Source organism: Caretta caretta, chromosome 1 (genome assembly GCF_965140235.1).
Source record: "Caretta caretta isolate rCarCar2 chromosome 1, rCarCar1.hap1, whole genome shotgun sequence".
NCBI lineage: Eukaryota > Metazoa > Chordata > Testudines > Cheloniidae > Caretta > Caretta caretta.
This window is the reverse complement of record NC_134206.1, coordinates 268819183-268839514: the sequence shown is the minus strand read 5'-3', so window position 1 is coordinate 268839514 and position 20332 is coordinate 268819183. Positions and strand designations below refer to the sequence as shown.

Sequence of the window (20332 nt, the reverse complement as noted above, 5' to 3'; positions counted from 1 at the left end):
TGCTCGCTATGCCCCTACTTATACATCCCAAAATGCCATTGGCCTTCTTGGCAACAAGGGCACACTGCTGACTCATATCCAGCTTCTCGTCCACTGTCACCCTAGGTCCTTTTCCGCAGAACTGCTGCCTAGCCATTCGGCCCCTAGTCTGTAGCGGTGCATTGGATTCTTCCATCCTAAGTGCAGGACCCTGCACTTATCCTTATTGAACCTCATCAGATTTCTTTTGGCCCAATCCTCCAATTTGTCTAGGTCCTTCTGTATCCTATCCCTCCCCTCCAGTGTATCTACCATTCCTCCCAGTTTAGTATCATCCGCAAATTTGCTCAGAGTGCAATCCACACCATCCTCCAGATCATTTATGAAGATATTGAACAAAACCGGCCGCAGGACCGACCCTTGGGGCACTCCACTTGATACCGGCTGCCAACTAGACATGGAGCCATTGATCACTACCCGTTGAGCCCGACAATCTAGCCAGCTTTCTACCCACCTTATAGTGCATTCATCCAGCCCATACTTCCTTAACTTGCTGACAAGAATACTGTGGGAGACCGTGTCAAAAGCTTTGCTAAAGTCAAGAAACAATACATCCACTGCTTTCCCTTCATCCACAGAACCAGTAATCTCATCATAAAAGGCGATTAGATTAGTCAGGCATGACCTTCCCTTGGTGAATCCATGCTGGCTGTTCCTGATCACTTTCCTCTCATGCAAGTGCATCAGGATTGATTCTTTGAGGACCTGCTCCATGATTTTTCCAGGGACTGAGGTGAGGCCGACTGGCCTGTAGTTCCCAGGATCCTCCTCCTTCCCTTTTTTAAAGATTGGCACTACATTAGCCTTTTTCCAGTCATCCGGGACTTCCCCGGTTCGCCACGAGTTTTCAAAGATAATGGCCAATGGCTCTGCAATCACAGCCGCCAATTCCTTCAGCACTCTCGGATGCAACTCGTCTGGCCCTATGGACTTGTGCACGTCCAGCTTTTCTAAATAGTCCCTAACCACCTCTATCTCCACAGAGGGCTGGCCATCTCTTCCCCATTTTGTGATGCCCAGCGCAGCAGTCTGGGAGCTGACCTTGTTAGTAAAGACAGAGGCAAAAAAAGCATTGAGTACATTAGCTTTTTCCACATCCTCTGTCACTAGGTTGCCTCCCTCATTCAGTAAGGGGCCCACACTTTCCTTGGCTTTCTTCTTGTTGCCAACATACCTGAAGAAACCCTTCTTGTTACTCTTGACATCTCTTGCTAGCTGCAGCTCCAGGTGCGATTTGGCCCTCCTGATATCATTCCTACATGCCCGAGCAATATTTTTATATTCTTCCCTGGTCATATGTCCAACCTTACACTTCTTGTAAGCTTCTTTTTTATGTTTAAGATCCGCAAGGATTTCACCATTAAGCCAAGCTGGTCGCCTGCCATATTTACTATTCTTTCGCCTCATCGGGATGGTTTGTCCCTGTAACCTCAACAGGGATTCCTTGAAATACAGCCAGCTCTCCTGGACTCCTTTCCCCTTCAAGTTAGTCCCCCAGGGGATCCTGGCCATCCGTTCCCTGAGGGAGTCAAAGTCTGCTTTCCTGAAGTCCAGGGTCCGTATCCCGCTGCTTACCTTTCTTCCCTGTGTCAGGATCCTGAACTCAACCAACTCATGGTCACTGCCTCCCAGATTCCCATCCACTTTTGCTTCCCCCACTAATTCTACCAGGTTTGTGAGCAGCAGGTCAAGAAAAGCGCCCCCCCTAGTTGGCTCCTCTAGCACTTGCGCCAGGAAATTGTCCCCTACGCTTTCCAAAAACTTCCTGGATTGTCTATGCACCGCTGTATTGCTCTCCCAGCAGATATCAGGAAAATTAAAGTCACCCATGAGAATCAGGGCATGCGATCTAGTAGCTTCCGTGAGCTGCCGGAAGAAAGCCTCATCTACCTCATCCCCCTGGTCTGGTGGTCTATAGCAGACTCCCACTACTACATCACTCTTGTTGCACACACTTCTAAACTTAATCCAGAGACACTCAGGTTTCTCTACAGTTTCGTACCGGAGCTCTGAGCAGTCATACTGCTCCCTTACATACAGTGCTACTCCCCCACCTTTTCTGCCCTGCCTGTCCTTCCTGAACAGTTTATAACCATCCATGACATCATAAACTCTTAGAAACTCAGTATTCATATTGTTTGTATTATCATTTGGAATTTCACCCATTTTGTTTTTATTTAAGTAATCAAAAGAACTTTAGAGCCAGGACCCCAGTCTGCACAAGCTTCTCTAAGTCATTTTTCCATTCTCCTGGTCCTCAGGCCTAAGGGCTGCTCCCAATTTCAGCAGCTATAGCAGTCCCTTAAGGATCCTTGTGCCAGTCTACGACTGCTGGAGTGCATAGTTCTTTGGCTTGGCTTCTTCCTGCTCCCAGCCTGGCCAGGGAACACCCCCAATACCTGGGAGAAGGGGAGAAGCAGGTGGTGAATTTCCATCTATGCCAGCCTTACTCCACCTGAAGATTCCTCAAGGAAATCCCTAGCTGCCATGTTAGAAATGGTCTATCCCCTTTGTGCTGCCAGAGCAGTGCAAAGGGGCTACAGCCAGTATCTAGTATCTGGCCCTTGGAATATATCCATCTAGCAGGAAGCTGAAGGGGAGGGCCATTTGGTCGTGCTCCCCTGACTGAGTGCTCTGATCCATCTGCCTCCACAGCATGAGGAAAGCTGCACCCTCTAGAGAGGATTGTGACTGATCTCTGTATGAGAGAAGAAATTAACAAGCACGGCTAACTTTCCTAGAGATCAAGCTGTTATGACTTTTAATTCCCTTTTTGTCATCTGTTTAAAATCCATTGAGAATGCACAAGGTGCACTTCTATTTATTTCTCTAGGAATATTTGTTTGTGTCTGTATTTAACACATTTACAATGTCTATTGGGGGTAGGTCTCCTAAATAGGCTAATGAACACACAAAAGCCATACAAAAGCTGGGAGTGGGAGGGGGAACTAAAAGTACTCTTATGAGGGAACAAAGATCTTCATTTGGAACCAGGAAGTCTCACGTGCTGTAATCAAATGCACTGCCAACATAACACAGGTGTACGCCACACGAAAACTTGAATAAATCTGATTATGAGAGGTATCATCGTGCTTCTGTGTTACCAGTGCATTCATCCTGAAGTTCATTTGTGCATCTGTTACATACTTGGGTCTCTGTATCCTAGCAAGTTTAAAGATATTTAAGCAGTTGAGCATCTACATCTAGTAAATCATATGTTACAGCAAGGCTATGAGATGGGAAGAGAAAGATGTGATCAACTGAGGTAACGTGCTAAACGTTCTGGGAAGCACAGAAATAGACTTGAGTTGTGTTGATGATAAGGAAAAAATGCTGCCTAGATGCAGGCAGAATGAGATGAGTAATTTTTCAATGTCCATGAGAAATGAGGAACTCCCAACACATCTCTGTTTTTTTAATACTAGAAGTTAATTTCTTTTAACAAACATTGTTTCCCTCTGCAGGGGCATATGCATTTGTATGTTCAAGGATTTATTTATAGGTGTCATTCCTGAGGAAAGGATCTATCAAAAAGCTGCATGTTAAATGCCCACTTGAACACAATCAGGCTTGTCTTCAGTTTGATTGCTTCAAGTAACCAGCCCCCCAGGTCCGGGCCACTGAGAGCAGTCTGCCCCCAAATCTTTAAACCTGGGACTCTTCATTTCCATGGTTCCAGTGAAACACTACAGTCTTGGAAGGAGGTGGCGGTCCCTGAGATAGTCCAACCCCAATCTCTAAAGGGCTTTTATTGAATATGACCTTGATTTTGATTTCTGATCCAAAAGCAGTGGAGTTTGCAAAACAAAGGTAAAGATGTGTTCACCTTGGCCTTTGCTGCTTATGAGGCTGGTTGGTGCTACATGCCACACCAATTCCAGCCTTTTTTGAAATGGTCATATTCAGCTCTAGGTAGAGTGTGTTGTCGTGGCTCTGACCTGGAGAAGACACAAAGATGGATCACAGTCCTCATCTGAGAAGAGAAGTTTGTTGGCCAGTCAAAGATGAAAAAAACATTCTGGCAATCTGCATCCAGGAATCCAGCATGACCACACAACACTGACAACCTCATCGTAGACAAAAGACTGGATTTTTGAAAGTTCTTCAAAGTATTTTCTCATTCCTACAAACATCACTTGCGTCTTTCCTGGGTTTAGCTTAAGCCAACTGTTCTTCATCCATCAGCTTCTTTCTTCCAGGCATGGAACACTTTCATGACGGCTGTATCAGAAAAAAAGGAGCTATACAGTAAAGGGTACTCTGCATGTAGGTGGCAAATGATGAGTCTGTGGTGTCTTATGATTATTCATGTAGATATTAAAGAGGAGGGGAGAGAGAATTGAGCCAGGTGGAAGGAAATCCACATTAGAGTGGCCATAGTGTCAAGGAGTGGGTAGTCCGATGGCACCTTAAAGACTAACCGATTTATTTGGGCATACGCTTTGGTGGATAAAAAAAACCCCACTTCTTCAGATGCACTTCAGAAGAAGTGGGGTTTTTACCCACAAAAGCTTATGCCCAAATAAATCTATTTGTTTTTAAGGTGCCACCAGATTCATTGTTCTTTTTGTGGATACAGACTGACATGGCTAACCCTCTGATATAAGGAGAGGGTGCTGATCACAGCTTCCTGGGATCTGTATCATAGGAATGAGAAGATATAGCTGAGTGCTACCACATTTACTCTCATTCACTCTGATCATGTCCAAAATTAGCATCTTGTTGGTCACTTGTTCTGTATCACATTTTTAAAAATGATGGGTTTCAGTGCCCTCCTCTCCAGAATCATGTATCCTGGGGTAATTGAACTTTGAAGAATCTGACAAAGATGCTAACCCAACTTTTGCTGCTGGCTGCTCAGTTACTTGTAAGAGACTGAAAAATCCTGACTTTCCCTCCACATGTGGGAATCAGTGCAACAGGCCTGGAACTTGCAACTCTGCACAGCTGTATTATGAGAAGACATATATGTTTGCACACACCTGGTGTTATTTTTCTAATTATTAAATAAACAAAAAACATTATGTAAATGGGAAAACTGATGAATTTACCCTCCTCTACTTTTTACCTATTCATGTCTTCGTCATCTCTCTTTCTTTTCCTTCCCTACATATTTAAATATTATGTTACCATTATCATTTCTTTTTTAAAGAATGAAAAACCTCTTCTTGTATTTTGTCAGTTTTATGCAAAAAATTGTGTAAAAGTCTACAGCTATATAGATCTACATGTCATCAGCACTGTATGACTAAAAAGTCAGAGGCTGTTATATTTGGACTCAGCAGCAAAGGAGGTGATTTCAACACAGCTGTCTGCGGTGGTGACTTTATTGTTCTGGCAACAAACAGGAGCAAATGGAAGTGAGGCTCTGCACCGAGTACAGAGTGCCCAACCATTTAAAGGGGCAGGACATCACACAGATCCCTGCTGAATTTGACCCAGAGACTTCCCTCCCAAAGAGTCAAAACTCCATCCAGTGCAGAGCAAGTCCCTTGGAGCAGGAATAACCTGCACCGAGAGCATTGCCAGGTTTGTGGCTTCCTCGTGGGGTTAGTGGGAGGTGGGGCAAATTGAAGAGAGACAAATAAATCCTCGTTACACACACACATACACACACACACACCCCTTGCAAATCAAAGTTGATGAAGCACTAAAATATTCTGGCAGCACATAAGACTGCATAACACACTACATCATTTATTATTTCTTCACACAGTAGAACTAATCATGAGATTATAAAGTTAAATTTATGTATATCATATTTTGAAAACTGCCAGAGCCAGCTGTGTGGGCTGTTTATACTTGATCTATTAATGAAAGACCCCACTTGGCAGGCACAAAATCAAAAAAGAAGAATATGTCGCAAGCCTTTCTTTATGCAGATTTTTGGGAAAGTGTTTAGCAGTTTCCTTTAATTTTCAGAGGTTTAATTTTTCTTTTTATCTTCCATCATCTAACATATCATTTTAGAAGGTTGAGGAAGAAAAAGTTAGGTCTGTATAATTCCCCAGCGCTGTGGGATCCTTCCTTATAAAGGACAGTTTGAGTTGCACAAGGGACAAGGAGGGGAAAATTAAGGTCCTGCCCTGTCCATCCCATAACTCAGAATGTACTTGGGTGTATTGATTTCTACCTCACAATTGCACTAGTGAACTCTGTGTATTAAATATACATTCAATATATGTCTTGCAAAATGGACTAGTATTTGTCTCCTTGCATTCACAAATCAGAGGGATGGCATATCTTCCAAGAGGTAAGATGCTTCAAGGATAAACCACCATCACTCCACTATCTATTGTTACATTGTATATACACTACATACAGTATTTTTCCATGTAAAAGGGGAAAACACTGGCTTTCCAGAGTCGTACTTCTACTTACACAGCTTCCATGCTCAAAGGCCTGACACCACATAATAGCCCTTCTGAAGCCCCAGAAGGCTTAATGAAATTCCCTCCAGACCCTCTCACTGGTGAGTCTTCAGTTGGCTAATGTGCATTATTCGACAGTTACATGAGTCGCTCCTCCCTCCCAGACGCTGCCTCTAGGGGGTATGTCTACACTGCAGCTGGGAGCAAGACTCCCAGCCCGGGTAGCCAGGGTTATGCTAGTGGGGCTTGAGCTAGCATGCTAGAAATAACAGTAAGGACATTGAGGTATAGGGAGAGGCTCAAGTTAGCCACCCAGAGTCTGAGCGTGGGTGGCTAGCCCGACCCTCTGCCAGTGCAGCAAAGTCCACACCACTGTTCCCTCTAAGCTGTGAGCGTGCACACAGATCCTAAACCCTGTGCACACAGCAAAACACCACGTGCACAAAAATTTGCAGAGAAGCACAACAATTTGCACAGAAGAAATTTTTTGTGCACAGGGCCTGTCAAAAATTTGCACAGAAGAAATTTTTGTGCATACAGCCTGTCAAAAATTAGAGGTCACATTGGTCTACACTGCTATTTTTAGCACACTAGGCTGGCATGAGTCTGCTTTCCTAAACTGGGAGGCTTGCTCCCAGCTGCAGTGTACCCTTTAGGGACCCTAGCCCCTTCTACCTAGCGGAATGAGGATAGAGCTTGGAAACCAAACAAAGATCCCACTCCTATTTCTCTCTCTTTCTCTTTCAGATCCTACTGTTTTCCAGAGCACTGTATGCCAGCACTCCTGCAATGTTATATAGTTACTTCTCACCACTTTTAAACATCCCTCCACGATTTGGAAACATTTTAAAACACAAGTTCCTCCAGTTCACAAATGATGGTATGGCATTAAACATGGTCTGTGAAACAGGGAAGTATTACTTTTGAAATGGCGTGGTAGGAAGAGTCATCCTAACATTTCAGGACTACTGCTACTCTTACATTTACATCAGTACTCCTGGAAAATAACACAATTTAATGCACTATTTCCCTTTTCAACCCGTGAGTCACAAGCAGATTTATAGACCTGTCCTCTTCCACAACAATTTTTGTTCTGCCACTGGCTAAATCACGCACCAGTGATAAGGCCCTTACTAGAGCTGCTTGAAATGTTTTTGAAAAATCTTCCTGGCTAAAAATAGAGTTTCATCCAAAAGTATTCAGGGGAAAATGTTTTTTTAAATGAATTATTTTGAATTTTTGATTGTTTTGTTTCAAAATTTCATTTTGCTTTGTTTCAAATTGAAAACTGGAAATATTTCAAATATTCAAACTTCCAAATGTCCATTTCCCCCAGTTTTTCCTAGGGAGTGAAATAATGAAATGAAGAATGTCCAGAGTTTGTTCCCTACCTCTTACTTCCCCTCTTTTTCCACTCTGTAATTTTTCAAAACTTCTTAAACTCTGTAAAAGCTACAGAATGGGAAAAGGAAAAGTGAAACACTGTAACTTTGCCCTTCTGTAATGTTTCAAAAGTATAGACAGTTTTGAAAATCTGGACTAGAAAAAGGAATAAAAAACAAAAATGTATGGGGGGGGAAAAGAGGGGGAAAGCCAGCCACCAGCCATCATGCATTTTACTGTACTCACTGGTGGAAAAAAGGGAGGAAATCCAAAATTTAAAAAAACCCCTGTTTTCAAAAAGTGAAAAATTTCAGTTTGAATTGAAATGAAAATGTCTATTCATTTCATTCAGAAATTTTTCCATGAAAAAAATTAAAATGTTTCATGGGAAAACCTGGGTATCTGGACAAACTCTAGCTATTAGGGACCTAGACTGTCACTAAAGAAAATGGTAGAGCTCTGTCATTATGGCCAAGCAGCTAAAGGCTTCACTGCCCCTCTCTAGTTGCAGTGAATTACACACCCGCTCGGAGGGGCTATGTAATGGAACTCATTGGTGGCACCATTACACAGTGCCATGCTTCAGGTCACAATCTCTCCCCTGCTTTTTCTGTGCCTGAATGGACCTTTGCAGTTTTTTAATGCTAACAGCAAGCAATGAAAAAATGGAACCAACAGAGAGAATGATTTGGTCCATTCACATTTGCTGCTTTTTGGAGTCTCAGACAGCTTCCATGTCCCCCTCCCCGTCATCCCCAAGAGGAAGAGAAGAAATGTTGAGGCGCAGTAGAACTCTCCCATATTGTGATCCATTCTGTACCTTTGTCCACAGCACATTTCAGGTTGAAATTTACCAGATTTGAGTAAAATGAATGTTGAGATCTGAGAGACTGTTGCTGCGAGGGATGGTGGGAATGAAAGATGAATGTAGCCATGCACAGAGGGACAGGAAATAGACAACAAGCCTGGTTGGTAATGCGCTTGTGTCTTGCTGAAATATAATAAAACAAAACAACCCCAATGAGAGAAGAGTATTCATTTTTCAGAGACAAAAGGAGAGTCACAGAAAGCCTCAATAAATACAGTAGGACTGAATCTCTACTGTGCTATGCCTGGGTAACTCTGCTGAAATCAGAGTTGTGAGGGCACAAAACTGAAGTTACAGAGTGGAGAATCAGGCCGCAGTGTGTGAATAAAGGGAAAGGGACCTGATCACTTGTGTGTAAATACGCAGTATATTTTGAATGTATTGGCTGTCCCCTCCCTTCCCCAATCCATACTTGCTCTTTCCCCACACTGCCAAATTGAACATGACGGCCTCTGGGGGATAAATGCTGCCTTGGAGGGCTCTTGCGCAGATCACTGCTTCTTGCTGTTGGGGGGGGGGAGGGGGTTTGTTTGTTTGGAAGGAGATGAGATATGGAAGCAGCAATTTATTCTTTAAAGATTTTTCCCTGATTGATAGTTCAGGGATTTGCCTTCTTCCCGTAATTTCTTTGAGAAAGTAAATCTTAATTTGCTACTCCTTAAATGCTTAACTAAACTCCAAGGACAGTGATATTAAACTTAAACATTTGGAATGACAAAAAGGCATCTATTTGCCTTAGAAAAGAGCTCTTTCTGACAGCATCAGAGGATTCAGAGGGAGACTGTTACCTATTAATAACAAAGTGAAAAGCTTCCCCTCCTCTTCCCCCCCCCCCCCCCCATTTGCAGTAAACAGCATAACCTGCCCTTATTTTGTGGATATGGCTTTATCATGCTTTCTGGGGTGTATTTAGTACCACCAGGATAGCATGGTATGTTTTATATTAGCTATTAAACAGAACACATGGAGGGGAAGAGAAGGAATTTGTTCAGTTTTAGTAATTACACCAAAAAAAGCCCTTTTAAGTTGTTTTTGTTTTAGATTGGGAAACATACTGGTGTGAAACAAGTCAAGGACACATTCATGGTTGTAGCTATGGCCCCCCCTGCTGGTGGAATACATGAAGTGACTCTGGTTTCTCTTATTTCAGTGTACTCTCCATAGATATCTTTACTAGTGATGCTGGAATATGATCTTCACAGCTAGAAGTTGATTGGCATTTTAACCAGGACTTTGACCCATCTCCAACTAATATTCAAGAGTAAGACCTAGCAACTTTTCTGTTGTGTTCTATTCCAGTATTTTCAATAGTATGCACCATGCCCTCGAGTTAGCACTCGTATCCCATTGAAGTTAGTGGCAGTTGTGCCTCTTCCTATGGGGGAAGAAAACAGTGCTATGGTGGTAATGTTTATCAATAAAGTAAAACTTCTAATTATACATTAATCTAAATGCTCTGTGGTTTTTAGCTATGTAAGTCATTCATCAGTCATTTCCTGCAGTTACATACAGGAGTTGTCAGACTGGGTCAGACTCAAAGTCCATTGCATCCGATGAAGTGAGCTGTAGCTCACGAAAGCTTATACTCAGATAAATTTGTTAGTCTCTAAGGTGCCACAAGTCCTCCTTTTCTTTTTGCGAAAATCCATTTAGTTCAGTATCCTGTCACTGGCAGTGGCTAGTACCAGGTACTTCAGAGGAAGATGTAAGAACCCCATAGCAGGCAGCTATGCAGAGACAACCCGTACCTGCCGATGGGGCAGGGGGCAGAGTGAGGCAGCGGCTTTGGCAGATGTTACTGAGCATGCTCAGTACAAGCCAAGCAGCAAATCTGGGTGGGGCGATATGACCCCACGTGTCCCTTCTCCCCCACATATTGCCTCTGCAGTTACGGAATAATCTGCCCTCACATTAGGGTTCATCCTGATCTCTAATAGTTAGCCATTGGGATAATCCCTGAAGCACAAAGTTCGATACACTGTTCAAAATTGTCATTGACATTAATTTTAACAACGTTGGATTTCTGCTTATAAATCTCCACTCCCTTTTTGAGCTACTAATTTAAATAGTAAAAAAGTAGTATTTTATAAATGATCAAATAAATAATACTTACTAATGTTCAGTCATGAGGAAACAGCAAACTTTGAACCATGGCCCTATATTCAAGAAGAGGCTTTCTCTCTGGGTCCTTACCTTATGACCTGGGGCAGAAATAAAATTGGCCGATGAGGATGGGAATTGTTGACAGATGTCTATGTAACACATTTCCCAGGTTACTTTACTAGTCAGAGTTCATTTTTCTTGAGTCAAGTAGCCATTCTCTTATCCGCCTATAAATGTTGGGAATGACTTAACAAGATGTGAACTGGCACAAATGGGGAATGGTTGTACATAGGAGATAGATCCTGACACTGAGGAAAGATTTCAACAAGACAAGAGATAAAGGCAGATACTGAAATGGCTTCAGTTAAAAATAAGGAAGCTAGCCCTGGGTAAGGAATAACTTTATACAGGAGAGAGATGAAGTTGAGAATGGCTTCTAATAAGAGAGACACTGAGGCAGATACAAAGTAAGGAATAACTTTACTAAAGAAGAGAGGCAGTAAGAGGTGTAGGGGATGTTTTAAGTGGGCCATTCAGGTTGACAGAAGTGTCAAGAATGGACTCAAATGGGAATACAGCTGGTGTTCCCTTTTCAGTAAGATCATATAGGGTGAAAAAAACCAGCTATAAGTAGCTCAGCTAAAAGCCCTGGCCAAGCCCTCAGTACAAGCTGCTAGCACCAGAACCCCACTAAGAAGAGGTGTCCTGAGGTGAAAATATGAAATGGTGTTAAATTATCAAATATTGTGTCTTAATGAATGCCTGTGGTTAATTGGAGCAAGCACATCTTGTTTTTCTTTATTTTACATTATGTGCATTAAGTAATGGATCCAATTTGTCCTCAGCTCCATCAGTCCAAGGATGCAGAGACTCTCCTGTTTCTATTTCAAATCATTATGTTTGACAACCCAGTGGACTATTTTGTTGGTTTTGGTATCACTAGGCTAGCCTGAGTCATATTCTTTTTCTGTATTTTATGTACAAAATAACACTGTTTTCCAAATACATGGCCCCTAATATATTTAGCTGGTAACAGAACATCAGGTAAAGTAATTAATATCAAAGAGTTAACAACCAAGGCTTCCTTGCAATGGAGAACTGCATTAGTTTTGAAATATCAGGCTTGTTATTTACTGAGGATTTCAATGTTCTGTGGAAATTCTGTTCATCATGGTTTTTCAAAAGTCAAGTCCCATCTTTGTAAATATAACAGTCTAGCTCTGTTCCCATGTTATAACAGGGCAAAGAAGGCACAACAGCATTTCACTTCCTTGATCCATGTTCCATCAATATGAATAAAATGGATAAGGTGACTCTAGAAAGGGCACTTTTGCCTTCTGAGCACCCCAGTGTGGCGCTGCTGTGGCCTGCCTCAGACATTTTTGCTCAGGCTGGAGCCCGGGATCTAAGACCCCCCCCACCCCCCCAAGTTGGGTTTCAGAGCCTGGGCTCCAGCCCAAGTAAGAATCTCTAGACTGCTATTTTTAGCCCTGTAGCGCGAGTCCTACAAGCCTGAGTCAATTGACTCAAGCTCTGAGATTCACTGTCGCAGGGTGGTGGTTTTTTTGTAAGCAGCCCACACAAGGAGAAGCCAAACACTTGACTTTACAGCTGTATATCTCCCTTTAATAAAGCCTTCTGAAAGGAGCACCTGTACAATGGTTTAAAGGCTCTTAACTCAGAGCCCACATACAATTTAAAAGTCCCAGAACAAAAGTTTCTAGGCTCCAGCAGCAGAAATTGCTTCTGTTGTAAGGCCTCAGGCTTCTCCACTGCCTGGATTGCTTCTGCAGTCTTTCTTTTGCTTGTTCATGGCCTCTCCCAGGTCTCCCTGCCAGGAGAGTTTTTGTCTAGTTCAGACTCCCTAAGAGCTCCTCTCTGCAGGAGCTACCCTTCTGCTTAGGAACTTTTCCAACTAAGCCTCTCCTAAGGTTAGGTCTATACTATAAACTTACATCATTATAACTATGTTGCTCAGGGTGTGAAAAATCCATACCCCTGAGCGACACAGTTATAATAACCTAACCCCCAGTGTAGACAGCGCTTCTCCCATCAACGTGGAGGTGGATTAACTATGCCATCAGGAGAAGCTCTCCTGCCAGTGTAGTAGCACCTTCACTGAAGCACAACAGCGGCACAGCTGCACGCATGAACCTGTGCTACTGCTGTGTCTTAAGTGTAGACCTGCCCTAAGTCTTTGATTAGGCTCAGCTGCTGCTCACTTAATTAACTGCCTTCCAGCTACTTATACTTAACTGTCCCCAGGTAAACCTGGGATGGCTCATTCCCTTCAGTAGAGACTGTCACAGGCAGGTTGAGCGTCTGACTCCCTTAAAGGGTGAGCCTGTGACAGTGACCCACATATCTGATCAATTTCTGGAAATCTAGTTTAGTTCTTCTGGCTTAGTGGCATTTATTAGTGGAAATATATAAATAAGAAGCCTCCACAAATAGTGGTAAGATAAATCAAAGATTATAACACTGTAAGTCTAATACTGTTCTTGTATTTCATTTATCATAAGGTATTATGAAAGATTGGGGATTAGTCCTGCTTTGAGCAGGGGGTTGGACTAGATGACCTCCTGAGGTCCCTTCCAACTCTGATATTCTATGATTCTATGATCAAATTCTTCAGTCACATAAGAAACTGAACTGGCTCAATATTTCTCCCTTTTGAATTCAATTTGTGCACAGATTCTTTTGTAATTGTATGGCTACATTAAAGCTGTTACTCCACTTAGAACAGAATCACATTTTTTGGCTTTTGAGCCTCTCTGAGCTGTACGCAAATCTTTGGGTAGAGGAGCAATGTGGAATGAATATAGTGCTTAGCATTAGATCAATCTCCAGCAACATTATGACATATTTGGCCTGAAACACCTTTCACGTACACATTTAAACACCAGAGTAACTCTTCTGATGTCAGTGGATCTATACCCAATTTACATCAGGGTAAATGAGTGAAACTCAGTCTCAATAGACACTGTAAAATAAAAGGTCCTATTTTATTTAAAAATACAAAGAATTTGATAAGGCTTGTTTCTGTGTTGTCCCCACATCCAAAGGTAAGGGGACCGTCTTGTACTACAATTGTAATACTCTGATGGGGGATGTCTTCTGGATTTTAAACAAATTCAGCACACAGTTGTTGCAAAATGAATACAATAAAGCCTACAACATGAAGCTTTGTGCTCCACTGATGCCATCCAGCCAACAGAGGGAGAACTCGTTAATTAACAAGTCCTATTTCCAGAGCTACCTATGTTTCTGCAGGTACACAGTCAAGGAAGTGGTTATAGGAAAGCTATACTGGCCTTTGAAATGGTACAAAACCCAGACTGGTGAAGAATCATTTGCAAGCTTCTGAGTAGATTTTTAAAAAAAAATGCAGAGTAGAAAATAAAAATGTGAAATGATATACATTAAGACAAAAGAAGACTCCCATGGTAGAATCCACTTTCAAGGTTCAGCTGCTGTTTCATAAGCAAGCAGATCCCCTTGAGTCAGTTGCAACCTTGTATTCAATCTGGGGCCATCTGTTACCCTATTTATTAGAGCTGGTCAAAAATAATTCTTTGCTAATAATTTTGGTGGTGAATTTTGGCAGTTTTTCAGTGAATAGTTATTTGCAAATATTAATCTTCCCCCATTATCTCACCAGCCACACTCTTTATCTGAATGATGATATGACAGGAACAAGAAGCTTGAATCTCATAACAAAAAAAAACTTTGCAAGCTTTTGTGTTTTCTTCTAACAAATGCATCTATTATTGTTTCAGAGAAGTGTTTTTGGGAGGACCTTGAGTTTAAGGATTCATTTGCCTTTCATACTTAATAGAAGTCCAACTTTACTTGACCGTTTGCACCTTAAAACATATGTCAGGTTAATTCTTTCCTTCTTTATGAAAGGAAGATGAAAAATTACAACCAATTAACTTTTTAATTTACTGCAGGGGCAATGGTCTGTATTACCAAGTGGGAGACCCGCTTTGATTCCCGATCCCAGTCTGTGGCACTCTGAGGGACTGAATCTGGAACCCTTTGTTAAATAGCATGTCTCTCCATGAGTAGTTCCATTGAAATCAGTGGGGGTACTTGCAGACAATAGCCCCAATACTGGAAGGAAAACTATGGGGGCAGACCCCATTCACTTAAGCAGGGCGCTGTATGAGCACATACCTCCATCTGCATGATTCACCATGCAGGATGGGGGCCTAAGACACTACTCAATCTAACTAAGAAAGGCAGAATCAGGCCCTCGTAGGGCCTTGGACTGTGGCAGATGCCCATCCCTAAGGAAGGCTCATGGGGGGGGGGTGATTTGTCGTCCCTCAGTAGAGATTCCCACCAGCTGATTAAAGAGGCATATGAATGGCTTCCCTAGTGTGTCCTGTCTAATATTTCCTGGCTAGACAGCTGATAGAGATTTAAAGGGGAGGGTAATATATAAAATGACCCAAAAAAATGGGGCGGTGGATGATGACGCTCCTGTGACCTGTCAAGAAATACTGAGAGAAATTAAAAGCTTTAAGTTAAGGCGTTAAATATTGCTATGGGGCTGTTCCAACAGCCCTCCTGAAAAAGAAGAGGGGCACGGAATAAAAATAAGTTTAAAAAAGAGAAAGGAATCATAAAGCTCAATGGTTATTTCCTTTTATTGTTTGCTTCTTCATATCAAACCTCTTTTGTTCACATCCAAGACCAAACTCACTGTTTGGTCAAATCCTGTAAATGTTCTGACTTGATTGTCCGGAAACATGATCAAAGGGCAGCCATTTATAACTGTGGGAGGTTTCCTTTTAAATAATTTTTTCTCTCTCCTTGGCAATCCAAGGACACAGGAAATATAGGCAGTGCCCGAGTTCACTTTATCTCCAAAGACTTTCTAAGAGCCAGGCATCTTCATAAACAAGATACAGTTCAACGCCTGAATGACAAGTGGTTTTTTCCAGCGTGGAGCAGCTGTTTGATTTCAGGGTCACACTGATAAACCTGAGTTTCAGTGTGATACTTTTATACATGTTCATTTTGGAAGAGGGAGGGGGATCTTTTTTCTGTACATTATTGTTTTGTTTTTCTAATTCTAATTTTGTTTTCCCTCTGCTAACAGATATTTTGGTGTGGGTCACAATGGAAGGGGACAGCCAAGCTGTGGTGACATTTTTATGTACACTACTTACATCTCACTACATTTTGAAGCCAAAGAAATTTCCATGTGTCATCCAGGTAACATTATCACTTTGAAATAGCTATGTAAATGTAAAAGTGTGTTCCCAAACAAAACACTGGGCTAAGGCTAATATTAGGAAAGCACCAGCAACTTAAAAGGGGGAAAAACTCACAGAGAAAAAGATCCAGGACCAGATTCTCAGCTGTGACAAGTTTATACTAGATGCAGCTGAGGTGAGTGGGAGGGAGGGAAAGCTTGTTCTAAGGCACCTTTCTGCTCCCCTGGTCTTGAGCCAGCCAGGGACTGAAAATAATTTGAAGCAGTGTAGGGGCTGTTTTAAATTATGGCAGCTGCAGCAGTAGCACAGGTGCTCCCTTCCGACCCAAACACGGCCCCTTCGTTGGGAGAAGGATTCCTCTGCTGAGGGAATCCTTGACTGCCCCATTAGGGCAGCTTTCCACTTACTTTGCACTGCTGAGGCAGTATAAAGCAGGCAAGGTCAGGGACAAGAATCTAGCACATGTTTTCTAATGTTTTGACACATAAACTAAGAAAATTATAAATCGGGGTTAAAACTGAAACAAAACACCTCACACTGAAAACTCAAATGACCGAAACTCTGGCCCTGTGCTTAAGCCAACCTCCAAACTTCCAGGGAGCATAACCTTTTGTACTGTCTTTGTAAGATGTGATCTTACATAAATGAATTTACAATGTTCAGAACGGGTTTTCTGTAGGACTTTAAGAAATCCAGTCACAGGATGCAAACAACTTAAATTCAGAAAAGCTGCAGTATTTGAACAGTTTGTATACTTTCACATTAGCGAGTGAATGTTTTTGTTCATCACGAGTACCTCTGAACTCTACTTCTCCAACAGGCAATGGAAAGTTTTTGAACAACCTGACAATCCATGCATTTAAGTATAAAAACCTATTTCGTGAAAGGAGACAGTATAGACTGAAGACTTAATATACCCATACACTATCTAATCTTGACACTGGCTCATGCAGATGCACAAGTGGATAAAATGGCATCATTTTCTACTTGTTTCTAAAGGTTTTGAGATTATGTTTCTTGGGATTTGCTTTGACATGCTGAGCGCCACTAGCATACTCACGTAACTATTGTACAGGTTATCGATTCTGAAAGATTCATATTCTCTGCTGTTTTCTCATTGATTGGTTCGGGGGTGATTTTACTGAAGGCAGAACAAGCACCTTGAGCTATTGAAGGAGCGCAAAAATAACTGACTCCAGATAGACTTGTAGATACTCAAGCCTTGTAGGCAGAGACCTTTTCTTCCAGACGTGAAGGTGATGATGAAAAAAAATCCAGCTAATGATGGAAGGCAATTTTGGAAAGCTTTACCGTTTTAGGTTTCAGAGTAGCAGCCGTGTTAGTCTGTATCCGCAAAAAGAAAAGGAGTACTTGTGGCACCTTAAAGACTAACCAATTTATCTGAGCATAAGCTTTCGTGAGCTACAGCTCACTTCCGATGTAGCTCACAAAAGCTTGTGCTCAAATAAATTTGTTAGTCTCTAAGGTGCCACAAGTCCTCCTGTTCTCTTTACAGTTCTAGTAATAAAAATATTTTGAAAGAATCATTGACCCTTCTTATCTTTGATTTTTTCCCTCCTCTTGATGAGCCCAAAATATGCTAATGGAATTCTGCCCTTGGAAGGTACTGTGTACAATACAAAGACAAAACTGTCAATGTTAGAGAGGAAGTGAGGTGTTCAGTATTGATGTCTGTAAACATAATTACACTTTGTGGGTCCACATAAGTGATTACCAGGCAACCTGCTCTTTGATTGGTGAGGCAGAAATAATCATCCATTTATTTACCCTCTAATGATATGGTGGACTGTACACATTTGACAGTATATGGTACTTGCCACCATGTGCCATCATTTTAAATTGTCAACAGTTACCAATAAGTAAAAGAAAATTACTTCTCCGCAATCCTTGTCCCAAGGGAATAATAATAGATCTCTACTCTTGGGTCAGTGCTTCTGCATGTGAAAGGATCAGAATGTCCTGAGCTCAGTGACTGGATTATTAAATCACCTCCCCTGCTCAAGAGCAATAGTCCACAACAATCTCAACGGCCAATTCCTTTTTCAAGTAAGACTAATAACATAAAACAAATCCCTGGCTCTGCAAGGCAGGAGAAGTGGTGTGCAGTGGTTAAAGTAAATTTGTATAGGAGGGAGAGCTCACTGTTTTTTAAATGGTCATTGGGATAGAGCTTAACATCCTGCAATGATGGAGCATTGCATTTCTTGTGGTGACAAGATCCAGTGTGAGGAAGAGAATGGCGATGTGAGAAAAAAAAATGTATCTGAAGCGAAATTCAGACCCTCAAGCAAGCCGAAAGCCAACAAAGGAAAGTGAATGTGTGCAGTTTGCATAGATCCAGAGGGGCATACAAGGAAAAATAAGTAATGATGGAACATCAGAATTGGGTCCCAGAAAATGATGAAGAACCTGATACAGTTTCCTGCATTTTAGCGATTTCACAACTTTTGAGAAAGAGATTTTTTTTTTAAAAGTAAGCTGACCTCGTATTTAACTATAACTCATTAGTGGCAAACTATGTTCTATTTAAACATATAAACAAACATGCCCTGAAGCTACCAGGCCCCAAACATTCACACATTTCCCACCAGGCATGCTCAATGGAACAAAAAACAGCATTAACAATAAAAAGCCCTTAAAACAACAGTGGGTTATCCCTCTCCTATCCATAAGAATTCTGGGCCCCTGTGCTTATGTCCTATCCACAATGAAGTCTCTTAAGCTGCCTTGTCCCCCCACCTTGTTTTCTCTATGATTAACTTTCCTTCCCACTTCCTCTACTCTCATGCCCCTTCCTCCTCCATTTTCTCCTCCCGCTTCTGCCCTCTTGGGATATTTGAAGCCAAACCCAGAAACTGCCTTTATCAGCACTGGTTCGGTTTTTGTTGCTTTCTTGTACGGACATATCAGTAGAATGGAAGATCAACAAATTCCAAAGCCTGTGTTCCAAGGAATGCCGCTACATGGGGGGCAATCACATGAGCACCAAAAACTTTGGTGGTGCAATAGAATTGCCAGTGATGGACATGAACTTGGAACTAGAAACCTACCACAACCGTTCAACACATGAGGCCAGTAAAACATTAAGGTGAGCAGAGGCACATAATAAGGCAAACACCAGGGTGTACAACAGGTTCAGCTGTGCCCTGGACTCTGTGATCTGGCTTAAAGGGAATGGTGTACCTGAGGGGTGGGAGCTAGTGGAAGTGGAGGCCTTCAAAAATCCCACACAGGCATCAAGGGCTTCTGAAGCCTATGTAATACTGAAAAATGCACAATCACCAATCCAGGCATCAACCTTGGAGGACAGCTCATCTTCTAAGTGAGAAGTCAAGCAACATGAGGAATATACTGAAATGTGTCTTGCACATACAATAGAAGCTAGCGGACTCCTTCTAGGTTCCCGAAATACCACTGTGAGGCCTAGCCAATCTGACCTGTGCTAAACTAAATGACTACAATACAGTCTTGACTCCCAGTGGAGCCATCCACTATTTTGGGGTTGCATCCAGCAATTTTACCTCAAGACTTTACAGCTGGACACTCTGAGATACTTCTGGGAAGGCTAGCCAAAACCAAATATACTTCCAAGAGAGTGACTGTCTATGAAAACAATTTAAGATTGCACCTAGAGCATGTCTGGAAGCAACTGAGTTGTATATTAAGTGACTGCCTGCAATGTAAGGGAACTGGACTCTGACCCAGGAGGGAGGGAGGGAGGTGGGTGGGTATCTTCCAGTCCTATGTTCTTATGCTCTTATCTTTCTGAAAAAATGTAAGGAAAAGTATCCCAGATTAAAAACAGAAACCCAAAGTGAAATTTATAGAAAAACCCCATCAAGTATGCAGAAAAACAGATAACCTAAAGATACACTGAAGCTTGATGCCCTTGACAGATACAAATACTATTTTCCTTTAATATTCCTTTAAGGAATAGGCAGCTGAAGCAAAACAATCCAGAACTTCTGCAGAAGCAGAGAACAACCTGTCCAATAGCATTTCAGCGGCAGCAGAAGGCAAACTTCACTTATCAGACCTGGGAAAAGCAGGGGACAATTGAGTCATGTGCTTCCAGTTATGTCTTAGCTGTGGGTAAAGCCACACCACCAACTGGTGAGGCAGTTTAAGGTTTAGAGCTAAGGATCTTCTTCACGCTGTCTCCATTGTCAAACCTACTTTTCTCCCTCAGTCTCTCACACACCCCAGCTCTTGGTTAATCCTGTCACTTCTTAGTCTAACATCTCACCAAAATCCATTCTTTCTTCTTGGTTCCTACTGCTAATCTCTAGCCAATGCCTTAGAGTTTTTTTGCCTCAACT

General features: G+C 42.1%; 1 long non-coding RNA gene across 1 annotated transcript; it reads left to right on the top strand.

The window, feature by feature from the left end:
* The first annotated feature begins 7171 nt into the window (after positions 1–7171).
* Positions 7172–15985, top strand: LOC142070752 (uncharacterized). The gene is made up of 3 exons (XR_012666702.1): positions 7172–7290; positions 9812–9922; positions 15875–15985. It is a non-coding gene; the product is annotated as an uncharacterized LOC142070752 (long non-coding RNA).
* The last annotated feature ends 4347 nt before the right edge of the window (positions 15986–20332 follow it).